Source organism: Macaca thibetana, chromosome 10 (genome assembly GCF_024542745.1).
Source record: "Macaca thibetana thibetana isolate TM-01 chromosome 10, ASM2454274v1, whole genome shotgun sequence".
Classification (NCBI taxonomy): domain Eukaryota; kingdom Metazoa; phylum Chordata; class Mammalia; order Primates; family Cercopithecidae; genus Macaca; species Macaca thibetana.
This window is the reverse complement of record NC_065587.1, coordinates 64,141,173-64,164,370: the sequence shown is the minus strand read 5'-3', so window position 1 is coordinate 64,164,370 and position 23,198 is coordinate 64,141,173. Positions and strand designations below refer to the sequence as shown.

The window sequence follows — 23,198 nt, the reverse complement described above, 5'->3', positions numbered from 1 at the left end:
TAAAGAAACATGCTATATTTATACGGGCTACAGAGTCTGGAGTTCTTGGCATTATTGTGGTTGTGGGGCAAAAAGTTATTTGTGTGCTACCATAGCCACTGACATCTGAGCAATTTCATATTAATAAACATAAACCCAGAGGATCTTGGGAAGGCCCTTCCTGTATGTGAGCACTTACTTGACTGAGTGGCACTGATTCTCAAATTGCTGATTTTTAAAAAAGTATGAAATGTATCATGAATTTGCATGCTTATCCTTGTGCAGGGGTCATGTGAATCTTTTCTGTATTGTTGCAATTTTATTTTATTATTATTTTTTGAGATGGAATCTTGTTCTGTTGCCCAGGCTAGAGTGCAGTGGTGCTATCTCGGCTCACTGCAACCTCTGCCTCCAGGGTTCAAGTCATTCTCCTGCCTCAGCCTCTCAAGTAGCCAGGACTACAGGCATGCAACACCACGCCTGGCTAATTTTTGTATTTTTAGTAGAGAGAGGGTTTCACCATGTTGGCCAGGCTGGTCTCGAACTCCTGACCTCAGGTAATCTGCCCATCTCGGCCTCCCAAAGTGCTGGAATTACAGGCGTGAGCCACCATGCCCAGCCATGTTACAATTTTAATAGAAGACATGTACTGCCCAAGCAAGGATAGCTGAAGCTTTTGTCCCTGGTTCCACAGTATCTCTACCTAAGGGCTGCTCTTTGCCCTGACTACCTCCACTGAGGCAATACTCTCCTTAGTCTCCAGCCCTGGTTTAAAAAGCACTTCTCAAGCTGGATTTGCTGGCTGAGGCCTGTAATTCCAGCATTTCTGGAGGCTGAGGCAGGAGGATCACTTGAGCCAAGGAGTTTGAGACCAGCCTGGGCAACAAAGTGAAACCCTGTCTCTAAAACAAAAACAAAAACAAAAACAAAAAACTGAGTCGGGCGCAGTGGCTCACGCCTGTAATCCCAGCACTTTAGGAGGCTGAGGTGGGCAGATTATGAGGGCAGGAGTTCAAGACCAGCCTCATCAAGATGGTGAAACCCCGTCTCTACTAAAAAAAAAAAAAAAAAAAACAAAAAATTAGCTGGGTGTGGCGGCGTGCACCTGTAATTCCAGCTACTCCTGAGGCTGAGGCAGAGAATTGCTTGAACCCGGGAGGCGGAGGTTGCAGTAAGCCAAGATTGCACCATTGCACAGCTTGGGCTACAGAGTGAGACTCCGTCTCAAAAAAAAAAAAATTGGCTGAGCACGATGTTAATTCCAGCACTCTAGGAGGCTAAGGTGGGTGGACTGCTTGAGCCCAGGAATTCAAGACCAGCCTGGGCAACATGGTGATACTGCATCTCTACAAAAAAATGCAAAAATTAGCCAGGCTTGGTGGTGCACACCTGTGGTCCCAGCTATCAGGGAGACTGAGGTGGGAGAATTGCTTGGGCCTAGGAGGTGGAGGTTATGATGAGCCAAGACTGAGCCACTGCACTCCAGCCTGGGTGACACACTGAGACCGTGTCTAAAAAAAAAAAAAATTCGCCAGGCATGGTGGCATGGGCCGGCAGTCCCAGCTACTCAGAAGGTTGAGCTGGGGCCACAAGTGCGCACGTTCACGCCTGGCTAATTGTTGTATTTCTTGGAGAGAGGTGGCGGGGGGGGGGGGTCTGGCTATGTTGCTCAGGCTGGACTTGAACTTGTGAGCTCAAGTGATCTACCCATCTCAGCCTCTCAAAGTGTTGGAATTACAGGCGTGAGCCACTGCTCCTGGCCTCATATTCTTTCGGGATGGCTTCAACTCCGACCTTCGTCCCCAGGCAAAATATAGCTCCTTATCCTTAGCAGCAATTGGAAACCTTTCTAGGTGTTAATGATAAAGTGGGGGAGAAAAAGAGTGCAAAGGCTCTGAGGTGAGAAGAACCTGGATTGTTGGCGGAGTTGAAGGACGCTGAGAATGTGGGGGAGCTGGATGTGTGAGGACAAGAAAGCGGCAGGTCAGGTCCAGACTTTGAAGAGCCTGGTAGATACTCTAGGTGAAGAGTTAGATCTTAATTAGGAGTAGGGAGGGAAACGGGCTTTGAGCAGGGGATGGCGTTTTGAAAAGACCTCTCTGCCTGTGTACGAAGAATGGATTAGAACGGCGAAGAGTAATAGGGTGGAGACCACCGTCATCTTGGAGAGATGGTGGTCGCTTCGATGGAGAAGTGGGAAGCTTTGAGACACATTTAGGTGGCAAAATTAACGGGTGATGGATAGCGTCCATTCCCCGGCTTCCGAGATCTCAGTGATTACGAGTGAGTAGGGGCTTCGTGTTTCTGATAGGGCGCGGACCTGTTTCCCGCGCGTCAGGGCAGTGGGCGTGGCCTGCGCAGGCGGTTGCCACGGCGATCGGGCGGACAGGGCAGGGGGCGGGGCCGCTGGGACCTTACGTCACTCGGTGGTGGCGATGATGCGTCTGTGTGGGGGGCGGGGGATACGCTGGGCGCGTCCCGGGGGTCACGTGGTGTAGAGCACGCAGAGTCCTTCTGTCGGTTGGTCCTGGAGCGGCGCAGCCGGAGTGGGGCCGTGAGGTGAGCTCGCGGCGAGGCTCGGCGAGGCGAAGCCGGCTGGCCGGGGCCGGGTCGGGCCGGGCCCGCGCTGCGCGCGCGCCGTGCGGACGGGGACGGCGACGGACGCCACGGCTGCTCCGGTCCCCTGCCCGGCCCCGCTCCCCGCCTGGCCCCGCTCGCCCAGCCTGGAGGGAGGCCCTGGGACTGCTGCTGAGAGCGTGGCGGGCGTGCGAGCGGTGCCCAATCCCCGGGGCTACCCTCAAGAGTGACGGCGGCTGCCGCCAATCAGCGCCGCCCGAGGGGGCTGGGCCGTGGGGTGCGGGCCCGGGGCGCGGAGCGGGCCGTGTTGGGGGTGCGGGTGAGCGCTAGGGACCGAGCCTGAGCTGTGTGGGCCCCTAGAGCCTCATCAGCAGCCCCTGCTGTTGCCCTGTGCTTTGGGGATACGTTTTTTTAAAATTGGCTTTTTTATGCTATTCCGGGGAGCACATTCCTTTCTCAAGACCCCAAATATGGGAGTGTCCCTTTTCTCTATAGTTTTGAAAACTGGGCGGCACACCCCCTTTCTTAAGCTCTAGCTCTGGAATTTTATCTAAATTTCTAAAGCCCCCCGCGAATTGAAGGTGTGTCCTCTTCCCTCAGCCCCCAAAGTGGAAGCACACTCCTTTTTTCGGGCCTCCAATCTGATTCTGCGTTTCCGTTCCAATTTAGAGGTTCACCCTGTTATCGGGTCTTCAGATCTGGGGTCCATTAGCCAAAGTTTTGGGATACTTTCTTGTATCCCCACCACTCCAAAGAAGAATCCCCCTTTTCCAGGTCCCAAATGTGACAGCATGCCTTCAGGAATTTCTTACATTTAGGGGCCACTTCCTTTCCTCAGCCCTTCAAATCTGAGGTTGGGCCGAAAACGATGTCCAAATTCTGAAGTTTATGAGTACTTATTTCCAGTTTCACAAATAAGGGAATTCACTGCCTTCTCCCGAGACTGTATTCTTGGGGTTACACACTTTTCACGTGTTCCCCAAATCAAACTACCTTATTTCCTGAGGGAGACTCATTTTCATATCTGGGAGTATATTTATTTCTTGTGCCCCTCAAATGTACGAGGTGAACCCCTTTTAGTTCTACAACTCTCAGAGTGCAGCCACTTTCCAGATGCTTCTTAAATTTGGGGGGCACACCTTTTTCTGAGTCCTCTCATTTCCAGGTGGCGAATGGTCTGTGGTTTTGAGCATGGCTTCCTACCCTTTTTAGCTTTTCTGTCATCCAAGACATTTTCATTCCTCAGTTTCCTTCCATTTTTGGAGCCACATTCCCCTTGAGGTGCTCTCCCAGTCTGGTCAGCGTACCCATTTCCTCTTCCCTCCTCTGGCGAGTGCGTATCTTTGTTCAGCACGGCACTTTTCTCTCTGCTCCTGCGGCCTTTTTTTCAGAGCACACTTCCCAGAGTCACGCCTCCTGAATTCTCCTCTCCCTCCAGGGAAGGATTCCTCTCCTAAAGGGCTACCTGCACATTGTTTTTCATAGGCCTGTCTTTTATCTTTCCGCTAACAGGATCTCTTCTCTTTTGGCTTGCCCAATCCCCAAACATTTTTCTGGTTTCTGTCTTTCTCCGGAACTGTTCTGTTTATGTAGTGGCTATACAGATTTTCCTTGTGCTGGAGGTGGCCTCAAGTCTAGGAGTGCCTCAGCCCCCAGGGCTGGATTCAAAGTGGAAACCATTTCTTTGGTTAATCACAGGACTCTGAATCCTCCTGGTGGTTTACTTCATAGAAGACCTAAGATTCTGTTTGGGTGCATACTGTTTTCTCCTTTGCTTTTATCTCCTTGTGCTGGAAAACAAAAACAAACAAAACTCTCAGATTTCTCCAGCACTGCTTCTAACCTATAAGCTTCTTCCCTACATTGGCTTTATTACTATCTTTTATGAAGAAAATATGTCATTTGGAGGAATTCCTTGGATACTCTTTTTGTTCTTGTCCCTAGGGTGTCGGTGGGGAAATGGATATTTTTCTCTCCCAGTCATCCTCTTGTCAGTCTTCACCCCCAATCCTGACTTTAAAATCTGCAAATATCTGGGACCTCCTGTCTCTTAAGAGCCTCAATAGTTCTTTCTTTTGTGTTTCCCTCTGCCTTTACAGATCTTATTCAGGGCTTCTCAGCCTGAACCCCCAACCAGATTAATTTCTCCACAGCTGGAATTCCAAGTGCTTGGGGATAATGATACTTCTGACCTTTCTTCCTTTTGGGAAGTACTTGAGTGTGCAACTGCATGAGGCCTCAGCAGGAGAGAGATTTTTAGGTCCAAGAAGCTATACCAGTAGGACAAGGCAGGAAAATACTACACTTTCAGGATCAAGCCCCTCTGACTCTCATTTGGAAACTGGATGTTTGCTAAGCACCTGCTTCTTTTTTTTTTTTTTTTTTTTTTTTTTTTTTTTTTTTGAGACGGAGTCTGGCTCTGTCACCCAGGCTGGAGTGCCGTGGCGCGATCTCGGCTCACTGCAAGCTCCGCCTCCCGGGTTTACGCCATTCTCCTGCCTCAGCCTCCCGAGTAGCTGGGACTACAGGCGCCCGCCACCTCGCCCGGCTAGTTTTTTGTATTTTTTAGTAGAGACGGGGTTTCACCGTGTTAGCCAGGATGGTCTCGATCTCCTGACCTCGTGATCCGCCCGCCTCGGCCTCCCAAAGTGCTGGGATTACAGGCTTGAGCCACCGCGCCCGGCCAGCACCTGCTTCTTAAGGATGCCGAGGGATTTAATCATATTCCCAGAAACCTGGAGAGATTAATGGGGCCTATGGAGAAGTGCTCTGAACTCAGTGTTGGGACTTGAATAAAATTAACCATTATCATGTTTTCAGAACAACTAAACTGTTTTATATTTCATGTGCATGAAAGCCCTAGAACTAAGTTGTGTTATTTCCAGAAATGAAATAGATCCCACAGTTAGATCATGTGACCATTAGTAAGTACCAAATTTATAAAAAACACTGGAGGTCTGTCTGAGCAGTAGCTAATAAAATATAGTATACTGAAAGTGAACAGGTACTTTGTCTCTTTCTTTGGCTGTTTGATACTTTATCTGTGTACTGCTGTACAGTGCACCCTTAAAGTATTCTACACCAGTGCTTCTCAAACTTGAATGTGCACATAAGTCACCCAGGGGTCTTGTTGAAATGCTGATTCTGATTTGGTAGATCTAGGATGGGACCTGGATGCATTTCTGATTTGCAGGTGATGCTGATGTTACTGAACTACACTTTTAGTAGTGAGGTTTCATACACAAAGACAAAGATTTCTCTGTGAAAATAGGAAGGTGGTGGTTAGCCTTATATATATATTTTTATTTTATCTTTATCCAGATACACATCCCTTAAAAGTTTGTACAAGGCCATAGTCCCCTCTATTAGTTATACTCAATTAGTTATTCTAGCACATAGCTTTTTAACTAATGGCCAAAACTGGCTGGGTACAGTGGCTCATGCCTGTAATTCCAGCACTTTGGGAGCTGAGGCGGGCAGATCATGAGGTCAGGAGTTTGAGACCAGTCTGGCCAACACAGTGAAACCCCGTCTCTACTAAAAATACAAAAATTAGCTGGGCGTGGTGGCAGGTGCCTGTAATCCCAGCTACATGGGAGGCTGAGGCAGGAGACTAGCTTGAACCCAGGAGGTGGAGGTTGCAGTGAGCCAGGATCATACCACTGCACTCTATCCTGGGCCACAGAGCGAGATTCTGTCTCAAAAAAAAAAAAAAAAGGCTGAAACTTCTCCGGGAGTTTTGTTTCTGTATATAAATATATATTTTTTGGGTGGGGGGAAGTGGGGGGGGACAGGGTCTCATTTTGTCACCCAAACTGGAGTGCAGTGGTGTGATCACAGCTTACTGCAGCCTCAACCTTCTGGGCTCAAGCGATCCTCCCCTCAGCCTCTTGAGTTTCAGAGACCACAGGCATGTGCCACCACACCTGGCTAATTTTAAATGTTTTGTAGAGACGAGATCTTGCCATTTTGCCCAGGTTGGTCTTGAACTTGTGGGATCAAGCAGTCCTCCACCTTAGCCTCCCAATGTGTTGGGATTATAGGTGTGAGCTGCCATTCCTGGCTATTGCCAGATTTAAATGGTTACGTATTTCTTACTTGAACGTGAACATTATTATTGATATAGAATCATTCTAATAAATGCTGCATAGCCAGCTTGTCTCTCTGGTTCCTTACCTTTCATCCTATGATGAGTAGGGAGTCTGTGACACCCTAGATCAGCAGGGTCACAGGTGTTGGAATTTCCAAGGAGTCCTTCTTGGTTTTCTGGGTTCTGGAAATGGGCCAGGAAAAGCCAGGATAAAGGTAGGTGCCCCAATCTTGAGTGGAAGCTTCTGGCTTTCTCTAAATGGGTGCTCTAGAAAGGCAAATGCTGGGGAGAAGATGATATTCTTTGATGGTGATCATGCTTTATGATGATCTTTCTCCTTTTGTACCCACATGTCTAATCTATTCTAAGTCTCAAGTGGATTTTTCCTTTTTTCAAAAAAAATTTTTTTTGGAGACAAAGACTACCTCTGAAAGCATTTTTCGTTTCTAAGTGTGTGTTGGATCATCTGTACCTATTTCCCTGGCTGTCACCTGTCTGGCCCTCTTCCACATGATCCTGTTGCCAGCCCTAATCAGGGCAAACCTGAATGACTAGACTGTTTTGTGTCCCTGTCCTCTCCCAACCCCTATTCCTCACATGAATGTCAGATCCTATTCAGTAACGGATTTGATCTGGATTTGGCTCAAGTCCCAGCTCTTCCACTCACTGTGAGACCTCAGGCAAGTCACTTAATGCTATGGGCCTGCTTCTCCCATTTGTAAAATGAGGGGATGATGATCTGCAATGTCCACCTGGCTGAATCTTCGTTGCTACCTCGCTTAGAAACCCAGTTGCCTGTGGAAGCTTGTTGCAGCAGATCTGATTTCTTTCATGTGTTCCCTTGGGCAGCCTGCCAGTTAGTCCCTTGTCCGAGTCACTTCTGCCACTATCTTTTTTCTAGCTGAGGCAGCCAGCTTGTTCTTAACCCAACTTCAGCATTCTTCTTGCCTCTATGTCTTCTTCCAGTTCCATGCTGTATTTAATTCAGAATTACCTGAAATCCTCAAAGAAATCTTCCTGAGTTCTCCATTCAATGTTAGTGACTTCCCTGCCTTACCAAGATGGAGTCTATACCTTATATACCCCGTATTTACTTGTCAGTTCTCTTATCTAATGTATACTTAAAAAGGGACTTCATTTCCTCCATACCACAGCTTTGTTTTTTGGTTTGAATTAGCAGGGCAAGTGGCATGAAATTTAAAGAGGAAGCAAGCAGGTGTTTGCCTTTGGCTGGGATTTGGGGAAAGTGAGATGTAATGTTTTTAGTCCCCAAGATCTCCTGTATCTGTGGGAATCAGTTGCCTGGTACATCTTCCTGGATTGTAAAGGTACTTAAACTCCCTTTCTGAAGTTTGAAAGTGTATCCTAAGTGCAAATACCATTTGACAATTACTTGTGGTTGGGTGGGTGCAATGGCTTACGCCTGTAATCCCAACACTTTGGGAGGCCAAAGTGGGAGGATTGCTTGAATCCAGGAGTTCAAGACCAGCCTGGGCAACGAAGTGAGATTCCTGTCTCTACCAAAAAAAAAAAAAAAAAAAAAGTAGTCAGGCATGGTGGTGCGTGCTTGTAGTCCCAGCTCCTTGGGAGGCTGACCTGGGAGTTCAGAGGCTGCAGTGAGCTAGGATTGTACCACTGCACTACAGTTGGGTGACAGCGTGAGACCCCGTTGCTTCCAAGTGCTCTTCTAGGAACACACAGCCACAAAACCCAGACAAAGAATTGTTAAGGATAATGATAAGAAATCTGTATTTCAAATAACTTAACAAATGAATAAAACTAACAGTACTTTGAGTGCACCTGATTATTGCCAAAGACAGGTGCTGAGGGGGCTTGGAAGTCAGAATTTAAAGGTATATTTAACCTTTGGAATTTTCTTCCTTCATCATCTTCCTAAGAAATAATAGGGAGGATGTTTACATTTTTCTTGATAAACAGTCTTTTTATTAATTTTATTTATTTATTTATTTTGAGACAGGGTCTTGCTGTGTCGCCCAGGCTGGAGTGTAGTGGCACAGTCTCAGCTCACTGCAACCTCTGCATCCTGAATTCAAGCGATTCTTGTGCCTTAGCCTCCTGAGTAGCTGGGATTATAGGCGTGCACCACCATGCCCAACTAATTTTTTGTAGTTTTAATAGAGACAGGGTTTCACTATGTTGGTTAAGCTGGGACATTTTTCTTTTTTTTTCTTTTTTTTTTTTGAGACAGAGTCTCGTTCTGTCTTCCAGGCTGGAGTGCAGTGGCCGGATCTCAGCTCACTGCAAGCTCCGCCTCCCGGGTTTACGCCATTCTCCTGCCTCAGCCTCCCGAGTAGCTGGGACTACAGGCGCCCGCCACCTCGCCTGGCTAGTTTTTTGTATTTTTTAGTAGAGACGGGGTTTCACCGGGTTAGCCAGAATGGTCTCGATCTCCTGACCTCGTGATCCGCCCGTCTCGGCCTCCCAAAGTGCTGGGATTACAGGCTTGAGCCACCGCGCCCGGCAAGCTGGGACATTTTTCTTGATAAACATTCTTTAAACCAAAATGTATGCTTAGTCAAGCTCCTTGATTGGATTATGAGCTTAGAGAAAAGGAGGGTGATGTCTTTGTCTTATCCATCTTTGTCAGTGACTGCCCCTTACAGGCTATTGACTGTAGAGTAACCTAATGAAAATTGAGATGGGCGCTGTGGCTCACGCCTGTAATCCCAGCACTTTGGGAGGCTAAGTTGGATGGATCACCTGAGGTCAGGAGTTCAAGACCAGCCTGGCCAAGACATGATGAAACTCTGTCTCTACTAAAAATACAAAAAATTAGCCAGGCGTGTGGCAGGTGCCTGTCATCCCAGCTACTCGGGAGGCTGAGGCAGGAGAATGACTTGAACCTGGGAGGCAGTGGTTGCAGTGAGCCAAGATCGCGCCACTGCACTCCAGCCTGGGTAACGAGTGAAACTGTGTCTCAAAAAGAAAAAAAAAAAAAATTGAAACCTTTGTAATAATGCCTTATTATTTATTATTATAATAATTATTTATCATTATAATGTAATAATTATATATTGTATTATATATTATATATAATATTGTATAATTATTATAATAATTATTTATTATTATAATGTAATAATTTGTAATAATGCTTTGACAATTTTGCTAGATCTTGGGCTAGGTCCTCCCTGGACCTTGCTCTCTTTTGCTAAATAATGGAACTAATGAGCTGGCAGAAATCCTATACAATTTTAGAAGCCTAATATGAGTGACTAAATGTAAATAGGATGGTTTTAGGAAAGAGTGGTGGAGCTTGAATCAGTGCACTTTGGCGAAGGAGCAAGAGGAGGGGCTTGGGATTTCAACAAAGGGTTTTTTTTTTTTTTTTTTTTGAAGTGGAGTCTCACTTTGTTGCCCAGGCTGGAGTGCAATAATGGCACAATCTCGGCTCACTGCAACCTCTGCCTCCCAGGTACAAGTCATTCTCCTGCCTCAGCCTTCCGAGTAGCTGGGACTACAGGTCCACCTCACCTGGCTAATTTTTTATATTTTTAGTAGAGACGGGCTTTCACCATATTGGCCAGGCTGGTCTCGAACTCCCGACCTCGTGATCTGCCCACCAGAGACTCCGAAAGTGCTGGGATTACAGGTGTGAGCCACTGCGCCTGGCCTAAACCAAGCTTTTTATTCAATGACAGTTTATTCCATGTCAGGAGCATAATTCTAGGATTTTAAAGGCTGACTTCCAGGAATCTTAGATGGGTATTTGGGGTCTCTGTCCTAGTAGAGACCTGATTCTCAAGAGGTCTCTTTCTCACATGAAAAAAGTCCATGGCTGGTGGATTGACATTCCTTTCTTTCTTCTCTTTTGTTGTTGAGACAAAGTCTAGCTCTGTTGCCCAGGAGTGCAGTGGTGCAATCTCGGCTCACTGCAACCTCCGCCTCCTGGGTTCAAGCAATTCTCCTGCCTCAGCCTCCTGAGTAGCTGGGATTACAGGTGCCCACCACCATGCCTGGCTAATTTTTTGTATTTTTAATAGAGATCGAGTTTCACCACGTTCGCCAGGCTAGTCTTGAACTCCTGACCTCAAGTGATGCACTTGCCTCGGCCTCCCAAAGTGCTGGGATTACAGGCGTAAGCCACCATGCCTGGCCAATGCTTTTCTTGCTTCTACAGGTGCACAGGTGTTGGGATTTCTAGGTTGTGGAAACTTGGTATGGAAATGTGGGCATTTTACAATAATGATAACTATTGCTAGCATTTTTGGAACACTCTCTTAAATGTCATTGAATCCTTACATCTGACCTGCCATCCTCTCCTAACAGAGGAGGAAACTGAGATGAGTAATTTGTCCAAGGTCATTTGGCTGATAAGCAGGGCCTGGATTGGAGTCCGGGTTTCTTTCTTTTTTTTTTTTTTTGAGACGGAGTCTCGCTCTGTCACCCAGGCTGGAGTGCAGTGGCGCGATCTCGGCTCACTGCAAGCTCTGCCTCCTGCGTTAACGCCATTCTCCTGCCTCAGCCTCCCGCGTAGCTGGGACTACAGGCGCCCGCCACCTCGCTCAGCTAGTTTTTTTTATATTTTCAGTAGCGATGGGGTTTCACCGTGTTCGCCAGGATGGTCTCGATCTCCTGACCTCATGATCCGCCTGCCTCAGCCTCCCAAAGTGCTGGGATTACAGGCGTGAGCCACCGCGCCCGGCCGGGAGTCCGGGTTTCTTTGCCTCCTGTCCCAGTGCTCTTACATCCCTCTCTCTGTAGCTATCGTGCTTTTCCCCCTAGAAATTCGAATGAGTCATTTTAACTACAAATCAAACAGGTGGCAGTCTGCCCTTTGCCACCCTCATCCGAGATTTCATTCTTTTTTTTTTTTTTTTTTTTTTTTTTTTTGAGACAGAGTCTTGCACTGTTGCCCAGGCTGGAGTGCAGTGGTGCAATCTCAGCTCACTGCAAGCTCCTCCTCCCGGGTTCACACCATTCTCCTGCCTCAGCCTCCCGAGTAGCTGGGACTACAGGTGCCCTCCACGACGCCTGGCTAATTTTTTGTCGTTTTAGTAGAGATGGGATTTCACCATGTTAGCCAGGATGGTCTTGATCTCCTGACCTCGTGGTCCACCCACCTCTGCCCTCAAAGTGTTGGGATTAGAGGCATAAGTCACCATGCCCGGCCCCTTTTTTTTTTTTTTTTTTTGAGACAGAGTCTAACTCTGTCTCCCAGGCTGGAATTCTGTGACATGATCTTGGCTCACTGCAGCCTCCGCCTCCTGGGTTCAAGTGATTCTTCTGCCTCCAAGTGATTCTCCTGCTTCAGCCTCGTGAGTAGCTGGGATTACAGGCAAGCACTACCACACCAGGCTAATCTTTCATATTTTTAGTAGAGACGGGATTTTACCATGTTGCCCAGGCTGGTCTTGAACTCCTGACCTCAGGTGATCCACCAGCCTCGGCCTCCCAAAGTGCTGGGATTACAGACATGAGTCACTGGCGCCTGGCCTTTTTTTTTTTTTTTTGAGATGGAGTTTCGCTTTGTAACCCGGGGTGGAGTGCAATGGCTCGATATTGGCTCACTGCAACCTCCCCCTCCCAAGTTCAAGTGATTCTCCTGCCTCAGCCTCCCAAGTAGCTGGGATTACAGGCATGTGCCAACATGCCTGTCTTATTTTCTGTTGTTAGTAGAGATGGTGTTTTACCATGTTGGTCAGTCTGATCTCAATCTCCTGACCAGCTCCTCCACCCACCTCGGCCTCCTAAAGTGCTGGGATTACAGGTGTGAGCAAGATTTTCTTCTTCTTCTTCTCCTTCTTCTTCTCCTTCTTCTTCTTCTCCTCCTCCTTCTTCTCCTCCTCCTTCTCCTCCTCCTCCTCCTCCTCCTCCTCCTCATCCTCCTCCTCTTCCTCCTCCTCCTCCTCTCCTTCTCCTTCTTCTTCTCTCCTTCTCCTTCTCCCCCACTCCTCCTTCTCTCCTTTTTTCCTCCTCCTCCTTCTTCTTTTTTTTTTTTTTTTGAGACGTCTTGCTCTGTCCCCCAGGCCGGAGTGCAGTGGTGCGATCTCGGCTCACTGCAACCTCCTCCTCTGGGGTTCAAGCAATTCTCATGCCTCTGCCTCATGAGTAGCTGGGATTATAGGTGTGCACCACCACGTCTGGCTCATTTGCATGTTTTTAATAAAGATAGGTTTCACCATATTGGCCAGGTTGGTCTCTGCCTGCTTTGGCCTCCCAAAGTGCTGGGATTACAGGCGTGAGCCACCATGCCTGGCTTTCATTCTTGACAATGCAAAACATCCTTTAATTGTAGAAGCCCAGTTCTCCCAGCTCAGGCTGCCTCTCTACATTTTTCTTTCTTCTTCAATTTTTGTTGTTGTTGTGGTGGTCAGATACACATAATATAAAATTTGCCATCTTAACCATTTTAAAATATATAGATTATTGGTAATATATATAATGTTGTGCAACCATCACCACTATCCATCTCCATAACTCTTCAAAATTGAAACTCTGGGCCAGGTCCAATGGCTCATGCCTGTAATCCCAGCACTTTGGGAGGCTGAGACGGGTAGATCACTTGAGGTCAGGAGTTCGAGGCCAGCCTGGCCAACATGGCAAAACACCATCTCTACTAAAAATACAAAAATTAGCTGGGCATGGTAGCACATGCCTGTAATCCCAGCCACTAGGGAGCCTGAAGCAGGAGAATTGTTTGAACCCGGGGGGCAGGTAGAGGTTGCACTGAGTCAGGATTGGCGCACTACTCTCTAACCTAGGTGACAGAGCAAGACTCCAACTCAAATAAATAAATAAAGAAATAAAAATTGTAATTCTGTACCCATTAAACACTGACTCCCTCTTTCATGAACCTCCTCCCAGCCCCGGCAGCCACCATTCTACTTTCTGTCTCCATGTTTTTGAATACTTTTCTGCCTTTTTTGAGGTTCCTGGGCATGACTGGTTTGGGTTGCTTGACTGTCCCTTGGTTCCATGGAGTATTGAATTCTGTCTAATGTGCTTTGATGAGTAGAAAATTGGTCATGCTGTGACCTATATGATAATTAGACATCTGCAATTTTTAAAGGCAAGGTAATTAAAGAGGCCACTTTTCTTTTTCTTGTTTTTTTTTTTTTTTTTTTTTTTTTCTTTTTGAGACATTCTTACTCTGTTGTCCAGGCTGGAATGCAGTGACATGATCTCAGGGCTGACTGCAACCTCCGCCTCCTGGGTTCATGCGATTCTCCTGCCTCAGTCTCCCGAGTAGCTAGGATTACAGGCACGTGCTACCATGCCCGGCTAATTTTTTTGGAAGAGATGGATTTTCTTTTTTTTTTTTTTTTTTTGAGACGGAGTCTCGCTCTGTTGCCCAGACTGGAGTGCAGTGGCGCGATCTTGGCTCACTGCAAGCTCCGCCTCCCGGGTTCACGCCATTCTCCTGCCTCAGCCTCCCGAGTAGCTGGGACTACAGGCGCCCGCCACCACGCCCGGCTAATTTCTTTTTGTATTTTTAGTAGAGACGGGGTTTCACCGTGTTAGCCAGGATGGTCTTGATCTCCTGACCTCGTGATCCGCCTGCCTCGGCCTCCCAAAGTGCTGGGATTACAGGCTTGAGCCACCGTGCCCGGCCGGAAGAGATGGATTTTCACTGTATTGGCCAAGCTGGTCTTGAACTCCTGACCTTAAGTGATCCACCCTCCTCGGCCTCCCAAAGTGCTAGGATTATAGGCCACTGCGCCTGACCAAGAGGCTGATTTTCATGTCCAGGCTGCATGGTATGTGGTGGTGAGATTGCAGGATTTGGAGGTGGAATGTCTGAGTTTGAGTGCCTGTATTTGCCACTCTCTTGGGGCCACATGTAATTTGGGCATATGACTTAAACCTCTTGAACCTTTCATTGTGTTATGCACATTGGAGGCAGAACTTTCCAGCCTAGCAAGTTACTTAACCTATATGAGCCTGTTTCCTCACCTAAGTGTTATCATAACTGTCTGACATCAGTCATTGGGAAATATCAGTACATGTTATCCTTTCCCTCCATTTCCTAATCTATAAAGGAAATTAAAGAAACCTGGTTTGACTGGGCACAGTGGTTCATGCCTGTAATCCCAGCACTTTGGGAGGCCAAGGCAGGAGGATTGCTTGAAGCCAGGAGTTTGAGACCAGTCCTGGCCACAGAGTGAAACCTCATCTCTAAAAAAAAGATTAAAAATAATATTAGTCTGGCATGGTGGTGCACGCCTTGTAGTCCCAGCTCCTTGGGAAGCTGAGGTGGAAGGATTGCTTGAACCCAGGAGTGCAAGGCTGCAGTGAGCTATGACCCTGCCACTGTACTCCAGCATGGGTTACAGCGAGAGCCTATGTTTAAAAAAAAAAAAAAGAAAGAAAAGAAAAGAAAAAGAAAGCATAGTTTATAGTTTTCCTGGCTGGATGATCTATGAAGAGTTGAGTATGTGTTACCATTATTACTTTTGTTTTATTCCTCTCAGAAAATGTGTGTAAAATTCCTCCATGGGCCCTTCAGTGGGCCTTGTTAGTTTGTATTTCACCTATAACTTTATCAGTAGTGTATGCCAAAGAAAAAGACTCTTGCATTTTTTTTTCTTTGTGGAGTCTCACTCTGTTGCCCAGGCTGGAGTGCGGTGGCACAATCACAGCTCTCTTGCAGCTTCAACCTCCTGGGTTCAAGGGATCCTCCTGCCTCATCCTCCTGAGTAGTTGGGACTACAGGTGTATGCCACCATGCTTGGCTAAATTTTTAAAATTATTATTATTTGTAGAGACAGACTGGTCTTAAACTCTTGGGCTCAAGTGATTCTCCTGCCTCGGCCTTCCAAAGTACTGGGATTGGCCAGTCATGGTGGCTCATGCCTGTAATCCCAGCATTTTGTGAGGCCTAGGCAGGCGGATCACTTGAGGTCAGAACTTCGAGACCAGCCTGACCAACATGGAGAAACCCCATCTCTACTAAAAATACAAAAAATTAGCTGGGCATGGTGGCACATGCCTGTAATCTCAGCTACTCTTGGGAGGCTGAGGCCGGAGAATCGCCTGAACCCAGGAGGCGGAGGTTGCAGTGAGCTGAAATCCTGCCATTGCACTCTAGCCTGGGCAACAAGAGTGAAACTCCGTCTCAAAACAAAACCAAACCAAAGTACTGGGATTATAGGCATGAGCCACTGTCCCACCCTTACTTTTTTTTTTGAGACAAAGTATCGCTCTGTCTGCAAGGCTGGAGTGCAGTGGCAAGATCTCAGCTCACTACAATCTCTGCTTCCAGGGTTCAAGCGATTCTCCTGATTCTTCTGCCTCAGCCTCCTGAGTAGCTGTGACTACAGGTGCCTGCCACCACGCCTGGCTAATTTTTGTATTTTTAGTAGAGACGGGGTTTCACCATATTGGCCAGGCTGGTCTTGAACTCCTGACCTTGTGATCCGCCTGCCTCAGTCTCCCAAAGTGTTGGGATTACAGGCGTGAGCCACTGCGCCTGGCCACATTTTTTTTTCCCTCATTTTCACACACACAAAACTAACAGTAATCTCTTAATATTATTAATGTTGAAATATCCCAAAGACTTTGGGGTTTTTTTGTTTGTTTGTTTTTTGTTTTTTTTTTTTTTTGAAATGGAGTCTCACTATGTCTACCAGGCTGGAGTGTAGTGGCATGATCTCTGCTCACTGCAACCTCCGCCTTCCGGGCTCAAGAGATTGTCCTGCGTCAGCCTGCCGAGTAGCTGGGAATACAGATGCGTGCCACTATGCCCAGCTAATTTTTATGTTTTTAACAGAGACGGGGTTTCACCATGTTGGCCAGGCTGGTCTTGAACTCCTGACCTCAGGTGGTCTGCCCACCTCAGCATCCCAAAGTATTGGGATTACAGGCATGAGCCACTGCACTCAGCCCCTTGTTTTTAAAAGTAATAAAGGTTAGTGGGGGCCGGGCGCGGTGGCTCACACCTGTAATTCCAGCACTTTGGGAAGCTTAGGTGGGCAGATCACTTGAGCTGAGGAGTTCGAGACTAGCCTCGGCAACATGGCAAACCCCGCCTCTATAAAAAGTACAAAAATGAGCAAGGTGTGGTGGCACGTTCCTGTAGTTCCAGCGCTGGGGGAGCTGAGGTGGGGAGGATGGTTTGAGCCTGGGAGGCAGAGGTTGCGGTGAGCCAGGATCATGCCACTGCACTCCAACCTGGGCCACAGAGCCAGACACTCTTAAAAAAAACAAAAAACAAAAAACAGGGTAGTGGGTTTTGGAGGAAGGAAGTCTTGCTTCTGAAGTCCCAGCTCTTCTCTCTAGCCAGGTGACTTTGGGCAAGTTGTTTATTGCTTTAAGCCTCTTAATCCTCCTTCGTAAAATGGAATAATACTGCTGACTTCTCTACATTGTTGGGAGTGAGATGTTTGTCAAGGATTTAGCATGTGGTAATAAATCAGTAAATATTAAGTATTTCCTGGTATTAATACTAAAGGCTAGGAATAAAAGTTAATATTTAAAGGATAAGGGAATTTTATTTATTTATTTATTTATTTATTTTTGAGACGGAGTTTTGCTCTTGTCACCTAGGCTGGAGTGCAGTGGCGCGATCTTGGCTCACTGCAACTTTTGCCTCCTGGGTTCAAGCGATTGTCCTGCCTTAGCCTCCTGAGTAGCTGGTACTACGGACTCCTGTGACCATGCCTGGTTAATTTTTGTATTTTCAGTAGAGATGGGGTTTCACCATGTTGGCCAGGCTGGTCTTGAACTCCTGACCCCAGGTGATCCTCCCACCTCAGCCTCCCAATGTGCTGGGATTACAGGCGTTAGCCACCATGCCCTGCCAGGATAAGGGAACTAACGAATTGTCTCATAAATAACTTAGGTATTTAAAACTCCATAGGCGTGAAAATGTCTCTCGAGGCCCTGTTGAGTAATGATTTCATCTCCAAGTTGTTTTCCTTCGTAATATGGTGATATTTCAATTAAGAAACTCTGTAAGAATAGGGCGGGCATGGTGGCTCACACTTGTAATCCCAGCACTTTGGGAGACTGAGACCACCAGCCTGGCCAACACAGTGAAATCCCGTCTCTACTAAATTAGCTGGGCATGGTGGCAGGTGCCTTTCGTCCCAGCTACTTAGGAGGCTGAGGCAGGAGACTTACTTGAACCCAGGAGGTAGACGTTGCAGTGAGCTGAGATTGCACCACTGCACTCCAGCCTGGGCGACACAGTGTGACTCCATCTCAAAAAAAAAAAAAAAAAAAAAAAAAGAAATCTTGTAAGGATAGCTACTCAGGTGTTTTTAAAGAAAGATTTCCCAGCCAGTCACAGTGGCTCACGCCTGTAATCCCAGCACTTTGGGAGGCCGAGGTGGGTGGATCATGAGGTCAGGAGATCAAGATCATCCTGGCCAACATGGTAGAACCCTGTCTCTACTAAAAATACAAAAAAAATTAGCAGAGCATGGTGGCGCATGCCTGTAATTGCAGCTACTCGGAAGGCTGAGGCAGGAGAATCATCGCTTGAACTAGGGAGTCAGAGGTTCCAGTGAGCCAAGATTGCGCCACTGCATTCCAGCCTGGTGACAGCGCACGACTCCGTCTCAATAAATAAATAAATAAGACTTCCCCTCGGCTGTGCGCAGTGGCTCACGCCTGTAATCCCAGCACTTTGGGAGGCTGAGGTGGGTGGATCACAAGGCCGGGAGATCGAGACTATGCTGACCAACATGGTGAAACCCCGTCTCTACTAAAATACAAAAAATTAGCCCAGTGTGGTGCCGCACGCCTGTAGTTTCAGCTACTTGGGAGGCTGAGGCAAGAGAATTGCTTGAACCAGGGAGGTGGAGGTTGCAGTGAGCCGAAATTGAGCCACTGCCCTCTAGCTTGGCGACAGAGCAAGACTCCGTCTCAAAACTCACTCCAGAGCTATAGACTATATCACTCAGAGAGTACAGAGTATTGATAGATTGGAGCCCTCAGTGCCTAAAGAAATGGATACAGCTTTTCTTAAGCCCCAGGGATAAAATTGTGGTCTGTCTTCAGTTGCTTCATTCCACGTGCTTTGCCTACCTCTGCACGCAAGGAGTAGTAATAGTTTCTGTGTTTACCTGTGGATAACACTCTTCAAAGAACCTCCATATGATTATCTCCTTGAATCTCTACACCCTTTGAGATGGATGATATTGATTTCTTTCCTGTTTCTTTTTTTTTTTTTTTTTTTTTTTTGAGACAGGGTCTCTTGCTCTGTTGCCCAAGCTGGAGTATAGTGGTGCAGTCATAGTTCACTGCAGCCTTGAACCCCTGGGCTCAAGTGATTCTCCTGCCTCAGCGTCCTGAGTAGCTAGGACCACAGGTGTGTATCACCGTGCCTGGGTATTTATTTATTTATTTATTTGAGACGGAGTTTCACTCTTGTTGCCCAGGCTGGAGTCCAATGACGCGATCTCAGCTCACTGCAACTTCTGCCTCCCAGGTTCAAGCGATTCTCTTGCCTCAGCCTCCGGAGCAGCTGGGATTACAGGGATGTACCACCATGCCCAGTTAATTTTGTATTTTTAGTCTAGATGAGGTTTCACCATGTTGGTCAGGCTGGTCTCTAACTCCCCATCTCAGGTGATCTGCCTGCCTCAGCCTGTCAAAATGCTAGGATTACAGCTGTGAGCCACCGCACCCAGCCTATTTTTGTATTTTTATTTTTACTTTTTGAGAGAGAGTTCTGCGCTGTCTCCCTGGCTGGAGTGCAGTGGTGCAATCTCTGCTCACTGCAACCTCTGCCTGGGTTCAAGTGATTCTCCTGCTTCAGCCTCCCTAGTAGCTGGGATTACAGGTGCGTGCCATCATACCCAGCTAATTTTTGTATTTTTAGTAGAGACAGGGTTTCATCATTTTGGCCAGGCTGGTCTCGAACTCCTGGCCTTAAGTGATCCACCTGCCTTGGCCTCCCAAAGTGCTGGGATTACAGGTGTGAGCTACCTAGCGCAGCTCCATATTTTTATTTTTTGTAGAGATGAGATCTCACTATGTTGCCCAGGCTGGCTTCAAACTCCTGGCCTCACTCAAATGATCCTCTCACCTTGGCCTTCCAAAGTACTGGGATTACAGGTGTGAGCCATTGCACCTGGCCTCTTTTCTGTTTTTATTTCCATTTTGCCAGTGAGAAGGCTGAGGTTATCTCTTTTTTTTTTTTGTTTTCTTGAGACAGAGTCTCGCTCTGTCGCCCAGGCTGGAGTGCAGTGGCCGGATCTCAGCTCACTGCAAGCTCCGCCTCCCGGGTTTACGCCATTCTCCTGCCTCAGCCTCCCAAGTAGCTGGGACTACAGGCGCCCGCCACCTCGCCCGACTAGTTTTTTGTATTTTTTAGTAGAGACGGGGTTTCACCGTGTTAGCCAGGATGGTCTCGATCTCCTGACCTCGTGATCCGCCCGTCTCGGCCTCCCAAAGTGCTGGGATTACAGGCTTGAGCCACCGCGCCCGGCCTCTTTTTTTTTTTTTTTTTTGAGATGTAGTCTCTCTCTGTTGCCCAGGTTAGAGTGCAATGGCACAATCTCAGCTCACTGCCATCTCCACCTCCCGTGTTAAAGCCTTTCTCCTGCCTCAGCCTCCTGAGTAGCTGGGATTACCAGTGCACACCACCACGCCTGGCTAATTTTTGTATTTTTACTAGAGGTGGGGTTTTGCCATTTTGGCCAGGGTGTTCTTGAATTGACCTCAGGTGATCTACCCACCTCGGCCTCCCAAAGTGCTGGGATTACTAGTGTGAGCCGCCGCGCCTGGCCAGGTTATATCATTTAATAAGCATTTGACCACCATATTAAGGGCACTGCTTGTTAGATGCTGGGGATGCCTATGAGGAGTTCATTGCCTTCTGAGAGAAATCTACTTAGATAGGCAGTTTCAGTGCAGAGTGATGAATGCTGTGACCCATAGGGTAAGTTAGGTTGCCATGAGAGAATGCAGGTGTGAAGGAAGTCCTTCAGGGAGGTGCCAATGGCTAAGCCTGGTCATGAAGGACCAGGAAGAGAAAGCAGCTTATTTGGCTGGGTGCAGTGGCTCATGCCTGTAATCCCAGCACTTTGGGAGGTGGAGGCAGGTAGATCACCTGAGGTCAGGAGTTCGAGACCACCCTGGCCAACATGGTGAAACCCCGTCACTAGTAAAAATATAAAAATTAGCCAGGTATGGTGGTGTGCTCCTGTAATCCAAGCTACTCAGGAGGCTGAGGCAGGAGAATCGCTTGAACCTGGGAGACAGAAGTTGCAGTGAGCCAAGATCGTGCCATTGCACTGCAGCCTGGGTGACAGTGTAAGACTGTCAAAAAAAAAAAAAAAAAAAAAAAAGCAGCTTGTTTATACAAAGGCCCTGGAGGTCGGAACTGCAGGGAGTTTGGATGTGGCAGGAGTATGGGTAGTAAGAACAGTAATAACCTTTTTTTTTTTTTTTTTTTTTTTGGTGACACAGTCTCACTCTGTCGCCCAGGCTGGAGTGCGGTGGTGGGATCTCGGCTCACTGCAACCTCCACCTGCCGAGTTCAAGCAATTCTGCTGCAGCCAACTGAGCAGCTAGAACTACAGGTGTGCACCAACATGCCTGGCTAATTTTTTGTGTTTTTAGTTGAGACAGGGTTTCACCATGTTGGCTAGGCTGGTCTCGAACTCCTGACCTCATGAACCACCCACCTCTGCCTCCCAAAGTGGTGAGATTACAGGCATGAGCCACGGCGCCCAGCATCCCCCCCTTTTTTTTTTTTTTTTTTTTTTTTTTTAATATATGCACAGTTTTGCTCTTGTTGCCCAGTCTGGAGTGCAGTGGATCGATCTCAGCTCACTGCAAACTCCGCCTCCTGGGTTCAGGCAATTCTCCTGCCTCAGCCTCCTGAGTAGCTGGGATTACAGGCATCTGCCACCATGCTTAGCTAATTTTTTGTGTGTTTAGTAGAGATGGGTTTTCATCACATTGGCCAGGCTGGTCTCAAATTCCTGACCTCAGATGATCCGCCCGCCTCTGCCTCCCAAAATGCTAGAATTACAGGTTTAAGCCACCATGCCCAGCAAGAACAGTAATAACCTTGCAAGCTTATTGTGTGCCAGGCTCTGCTAAATAACTTTTTTTTTTTTTTTTTTTTTTTGACGGAGTCTCGCTCTGTCATCCTGGCTGGAGTGCAATGGTGTGATCCCGGCTCACTGCAACCTCTGCCTTTCGGGTTCAAGCGATTCTCCTTCCTCAGCCTCCCCTGTAGGTGGGATTACAGGTGCATGCCACCACGCCTGGCTAATTTTTGTATTTTTAGTAGAGGCGGGATTTCATCATGTTGACAAGGCTGATCTCAAACTTTTGACCTCAGGTGATCAGCCTGCCTTGGCCTCCCAAAGTGCTGGGATTACAGGTGTGAGCCCCCAGGCCTGGCCTGTGCTAAGTAACTTTTATCTTCACAACACCTGTATGATGGTTTGAAGTGGGTGCTAGTGATATCCTCATTTTACAGATGGGGAAGCTCAGAGAGGACATGACTTGTGCAAGTTTATCTGGAAAGTGGTGGGGCTGGGGTCCAAACTCAGGCACTCTTATTTCAGAGTTCTGGCTCATAACCAGTGTGTCCCACAGCCCGTCTGCTAAAGCTTGCCTGCTTCTGTCCTTTTAAGCTCCCATCTTTAGAGTTTCTTTTGGCTTGGTTATAATGGCTAACTCACTAACGGCCCGAATGCTGCACTGAGTACCTTGATTATGGTTCTGTAGCGGAGCCACTGAACTGTTTTTTTTTTGTTTTTTTGTTTTTTTTTTTGTTTTTTTTTTTTTTTTTTTTTTTTGAGACGGAGTCTCGCTCTGTCGCCCGGGCTGGAGTGCAGTGGCCGGATCTCAGCTCACTGCAAGCTCCGCCTCCTGGGTTCACGCCATTCTCCGGCCTCAGCCTCCCGAGTAGCTGGGACTACAGGCGCTCGCCACCTCGCCCGGCCAGTTTTTTGTCGTTTTTAGTAGAGACGGGGTTTCACCGGATTAGCCAGGATGGTCTCGATCTCCTGACCTCGTGATCCGCCCGCCTCGGCCTCCCAAAGTGCTGGGATTACAGGCGTGAGCCACTGCGCCCGGCCTTTTTTTTGTTTTTTGTTTTTGTTTTTTTTTGAGATGAAGCCTTGCTCTGTTACCCAGGCTGGACTGCAGTGGCGTGATCTCGGCTCACTGCAACTCTGCCTCCTGGGTTTGAGCGATTCTCCTGTCTCAGTCTCCTGAGTAGCTGGAATTACAGGCATGGGCCACCATGCCTGGCTAATTTTTGTAATTTTTTTTTTTTTTTTTTTGAGACGGAGTCTCACTCTGTCACCCAGGCTGGAGTGCAGTGGCCGGATCTCAGCTCACTGCAGGCTCAGCCTCCCTGGTTTACGCCATTCTCCTGCCTCAGCCTCCCGAGTAGCTGGGACTACAGGCGCCCGCCACCTCGCCTGGCTAGTTTTTTTTTTTTTTTTTTTGAGACAGAGTCTCGTTCTGTGGCCCAGGCTGGAGTGCAGTGGCCGGATCTCAGCTCACTGCAAGCTCCGCCTCCCGGGTTCAAGTCATTCTTCTGCATCAGCTTCCCGAGTAGCTGGGACTACAGGCGCCCGCCACCTCGCCCGGCTAGTTTTTTTTTTTGTATTTT

General features: G+C 47.7%; 1 protein-coding gene and 1 pseudogene across 2 annotated transcripts in view; one reads left to right on the top strand and one right to left on the bottom strand.

Moving 5' to 3' along the window:
* Positions 1–218: 218 nt before the first annotated feature.
* LOC126929894 (uncharacterized) lies at positions 219–309 on the bottom strand (annotated as a pseudogene).
* Positions 310–2,440: 2,131 nt separating this feature from the next.
* Positions 2,441–23,198, top strand: part of PHF20 (PHD finger protein 20) — a 187,682-nt gene continuing 166,924 nt past the window's right edge. For both annotated transcript variants that reach the window (XM_050807023.1, XM_050807022.1), the window contains exon 1: positions 2,441–2,538. The gene's annotated coding sequence lies outside the window, so the exon portion shown is untranslated. The remainder of the gene's footprint in view (positions 2,539–23,198) is intronic.